General features: G+C 38.7%; 1 protein-coding gene across 1 annotated transcript in view; it reads right to left on the bottom strand.

Moving 5' to 3' along the window:
- Positions 1 to 5,266, bottom strand: part of DST (dystonin) — a 510,996-nt gene that overhangs the window by 404,919 nt on the left and 100,811 nt on the right.

The following is a 5,266-nucleotide window of genomic DNA, read 5'->3' as shown; positions in this document are numbered from 1 at the left end:
AGTGCTGGGATTACAGGCTTGAGCCACCGCGCCCGGCCTACATTCTTTATTCATTTGAAATGACTGGCCAAATCATGTTACTATTTTGGGGGCTAGAGAAGAATGTGGAACTACACTTCACTTTGTTTTGGGAAAAGCAAATATGTTCTCTCACCCAAAGGCCAGAACCTGACCTTTGATGTGGGGCTTAGAAAGGTAGGACAAAGGAAGAGGGCTCCTGTAACCAACAAAAGTCCCAGGTTTCTATCTAGTATTCTACTATTGTTGCCTAAGGTTTGATTCCTATTAAAATACAAATACGGTAGCTATGTCCATCAAGAGGGGACTGATAAAATAATAGTTATATGGATACCACAGTCCACTCCATAGCAATTAAACAAAAATGTTATGATCTACATTTAGTAAAGAAGTAATTCATAGAGAATGATTTCTTAAAATATGTGCATGTGCATGTACATGTAATAGTTACTCATATGTAAATAGCGATTTTCTTTGGGTGATGACTCAGATTCTGAATGAATTTAATTTTATTCCTTATAATATTTTAATCCAATACAAATACATAAAAAGATTACCAAAAGCAAAAAGAATTTATGTCAAGGGTTAGAGAAAATATGAAAGACTCTATAAAGAAGTAACTAAGTCGGTGTTTTTAACATATTTGGGCTCATGGACACCCCTGAAAGGTTAATGAAATCTATGAAAACCTTTCTGCAGAACAAAGTACAAGAGTAAATACACGCAAACTTTGCATATCATTTTATGGGATTCACTGACCCACTGACCCCAGGTTAAGACCCCAATTCACACCATTATTTGTTATCTCCATTTGGCATGTTGCTGAAAACAAGAGATACATGAAAGAACTGTGGAGTGACCATACCAACAAGGGGGCAGGGCAATTAGGATAGTGAAGATAAAGCTGGCCTAGGTCATAATACATTTTAACAGTTGTCCTTTTTCATAAATGACCGTGAGCCACTTCTGGACTGATGCTAAGTCTCTACAACCAAAACAGCACTAGGTATTACAAACCAAAACCCCAACATCATCAGTAGGTTCTTGGAAACTGCTGCTTTAAGTGAAATGATATATAATGAAACCAATTTTACATAGGCTAATATAAACAAGAGTTAAGCTCCTACAGCAAATAATATTTCTGGTCACATAAATATCAACAAACTTCTAAATAAAGACCAAAACACTCCTAATATTAAACACTGAAATAAATGTGAGCTATACATATATTTACAGAAGATTAATAAAAACAAGTAAGATAATTCTTTACCAAATTGTTGGTGACTCAGTAAATGATGGCAGTCATTGGGGCGGTAGATTAAAACAAAGAATAAATGTTTGCAAAGTAAAAAATATAAGGAGTACCTCCTACTGCCATGCAATTCAAAACCAATCACAGATATAGTGGACCCACTGAGCACTTTCATGCCACATCGTTTATTGTCATGCATTTGTAGGATCACTGTAGACCTTACAAATTTTTATTTTACAATAATTTGCATTTTGTCATTCATTTCTTTTCCAACCTGCTTATTACAGTTCAGGATCAAGGGTGGCCAGAACCCATCCCAGCAGCTCAGTTGATAAGGCAGGAAGGAACCACACCTGGACAGGACACCATCTCATGGCAGGGTGCACTCATAATCAATGCCCACAGTCACTCAGACTGGGACCAATTAACCTCATGTGCACATCCTTGGAATGTGGGAGCAAACCACAGCATCCAGAGAAAACCCATGCTGGCATAGGGAGAAAGTACAAACTCCACAGACAGCAGCCCCAGCCAGGAACTGATTTTTTGCTCAACTACATTATAACAAAAAGACATTGAACAAAACATTATTCAAGGACATGCTATATTGTGTCTTCTACAACCTAGTTATTAAAGCAGTTTCAACAATTAAATTAGATCACCAAAAGCTTTAAAATGACTTTCCTAATAGCCAATTCATTCACATGGTATAAAAACAACCCAAATCTCCTAAAGCCAGGATAATTACATAATGCAACATTTTTAGAAGTTGAACTGAACAATAACTTCTTTAATTGAAACCCCAGTGGGGGATCTGAGATAAGTACAATGGAACTGCCTAAACTGGATGCCGCCCAGCCTTCACACCCTGATCTGTAGGAAAGTGCCAGGAAATTGTCTCGGCAATAAGTATTCTCTATAGGCAATGGAGAAACAAGTGCAGAGATAAGGGTTTGCGAAGTAGCCAAAAATTTAAAATCCCAGAGGCTGAAAAGTAAACTTTCACAAATCCACATACTTATAACTTAGGCACATTTCTGTATGTATATTTCAAAATATTCACCAAAAAAAAAAAAAAACCCAAAAACTAGAAAGCACATGAGGAAACAGACCAATCCTGATTCTGATTGTGAGGCATTCTACAAGACAACTGTCCCAGATCCTTCAAAAAGATCAATCACATGAAACATACACACCCAAAAAGGAGGAATTGTTCTAGATTTAAAAGGACAAAAGAGATACAACCGATTCATGAACCTCGGTTGGATTCTGGATTCTTTTTTAAAAGCTAAAAAGACATTTTAGGGAAATCTGAACATGGAACATGGATTGTTTATTAGACAACATAAGGAAATTCTTGTTAGTTTTCTAAGATGTGATAATAGTATAGTGCATATGCAGGAAAGTGTCCTTATCCATAGGAGATGCAGGCTGAGGAAACTCAAGATGTCTGCACTTATTTTTATTGTTTCCATAAAAACAAAGAAAACTATTAAATTTGATAATAGGCTAACAACAAGTATTCATTGGTCTACTCTTTCAAATTTTCTGTAAATCTGAATATTTTCAAAATGAAAAATTGAGGGGAAATAGCAAGGTCATTTTTTTTTTTGTTTTTTTTTTAAGAGATAAGGTCTTGCTCTATTGCACAGGCTTGAGTGCAGAAACATGATCATAGCTCCCTGCAGCCTTTAACTCCTGGGCTCAAGAGATCCTCCCGCCTCAACGCCTTGAGTAGGTGGGTCTACAGGCACATGCCACCATACCTGGCTAGTTTTATTTTTCAATATTTTTATAGAGACGTGGTCTTGCTATGTTGACCAGGCTGCTCTCAAACTCCTGGTCTTGAGCAATCTTTCTGCCTTGGCCTTTCAAATTACTGGGATAACAAGCATGAACCACTGTATCCAGCCCATAACAAGGACTTTTTCAGTGTGTTTCAGTGTTACTTAGTCTTCCTATGCTCACAAGATCAACATGTACAGGTTGCAAGGACAAAGTGATAGTTTTGATCTAAGAAATTTCTCCTAACATTTCTTCATAAACACTTAGAGAAGCACTAGAGGCAGTGACCTGTGTCAACAGGTCACCAGAGAAAGATGATCTGCTTGCCTTAGTCCTAAACATAATTTTAGACAGAAAAATACAAAAGAGGGCTGGTCGTGGTGGCTCACGCCTGTAATCCAGCACTTTGGGAGACCAAGGAGGGTGGATCACGAGGTCAGGAGATCAAGACCATCTTGACTAACATGGTGAAACCCCGTCTCTACTAAAAATACAAAAAATTAGCACCTGTAGTCCCAGCTACTCGAGAGGCTGAGGCAGAAGAATGATTTGAACCTGGGAGGCAGATGTTGCAGTGAGCCAAGATCGCACCATTGCACTCCAGCTTGGGCAACGAGAGCAAAACTCCATCCCAAAATAATAATAATAATAATTAATTCCTCTGCTATTCATTTATTAATCATATACAATACAGTAAATACAAGATAGATTCAGTATCATTTTTTTTTTTTTTTGAGATGGGGTCTCTCTCTGCCACCCAAGCTACAGTGCAGTGGCATATCTCAGTTCACTGCAACCTCCACCTCCTGGGTTCAAGCAATTCTGCCTCAGCGCTGCCATGTCCAGCTAATTTTTTTGTATTTTAGTAGAGACGGGGTTTTACCGTGTTGCCCAGGCTGGTCTTGAACTCCCAAGCTCAGGCAATCTGCCCACCTCAGCCTCCCAAAGTGCTAGGATTACAGGCATGAGCCTGGCCAGTATCACATAATTTTGATATTTTACATAAACAGAAATGGAAAACTTTTTCTCCAAAATTTGGAAAATCAAAGATACAATTTTGTTTAAAATTCCCTTAGGTAGGTAGGTACAAATACTAACTTCCTCGATGTTGTATAAAAATATATTGTATGACACAAAACTATCCTTATATGTTTAGTTTTTTATTTAGAAATAAGTCACAAAGCAAGATCACATTATCTGATTTTAGAGATCCCAAGGAAAACAACCTCTACCACAAATAAATGGATGTAGAAGATAACAGTGAACAAAGATGCAAGAACTTGTGCCTAACTCCTTGAAGACAAAATGAAATATGGTAAATTTGGGGCACCTTGTGCTTGCTTTAGTTAATAATTTTCAAAACCTGTTGAACAATTAAGGTATGAAACCTTTTATCAAATAAATAGCTCTCAGTCTCACCTGGAAACCACCTTTAGGTGATAAGTGACGGGGAGGGGCCCTAGTGGTGAGGCCATTAGCTGGCTCTCTCTTCTTTTAGGGGAGATATGCAGGAGCCCTTAACTACAGGAGGGCGAAGAGCCTGGGTGGAGGTGACAGGAAGGGGGATAGGAGGGAGAAGAAGCAGTAAGGTGACTGCTAAGTTCTGACTCAAGGGAGGAAGCTTCAGGCAGAGTTAAGGAAGTCAAAGGTTTCTTTCTACATAGAAAGACCCAGTTCATCAGCCTATGAAAGAACAATGGAATTTAGAACACAAACTTTTTCTAGGGCATAATGATTGTACTCTGGTTAGTGTTACTTAGCACTGTATTTCCAGGGAAACGAAGCTTGCTGATGGGACAGAGGAGGGAGAAAATTTTCAACATCATTTTCCTTTAACTGTGTGGTCTCTGTCACAATGAAGAAAAATCATTCAAAAACGTACAACTACAGGACTCCCAAACTGCTTTGTGTATAGCGAGCACTCTCCTATTCCAAGGGAGCAAGGCTTCGCTTACTCTGTGGTCTCTTCCCACTCAAAAATTCTTTGGTCCTATGTGCTCCCACACCTCCATAAATCTCCCCAGGCAGATTACAAATAAAATAAAAAGTATGCAAAGTATCCAAACACAAAATTTTTCTTAAAATGTAAAAAAAAAGCCGGGCGCGGTGGCTCAAGCCTGTAATCCCAGCACTTTGGGAGGCCGAGGCGGGTGGATCACGAGGTCAAGAGATCGAGACCATCCTGGTCAACATGGTGAAACCCCGTCTCTA

Source organism: Cebus imitator, unplaced genomic scaffold (assembly GCF_001604975.1).
Source record: "Cebus imitator isolate Cc_AM_T3 unplaced genomic scaffold, Cebus_imitator-1.0 Scaffold460, whole genome shotgun sequence".
Taxonomy (NCBI): Eukaryota; Metazoa; Chordata; class Mammalia; order Primates; family Cebidae; genus Cebus; species Cebus imitator.
Note: the sequence above shows the minus strand (reverse complement) of the source record. Positions and strands in the feature narration are given on the sequence as shown.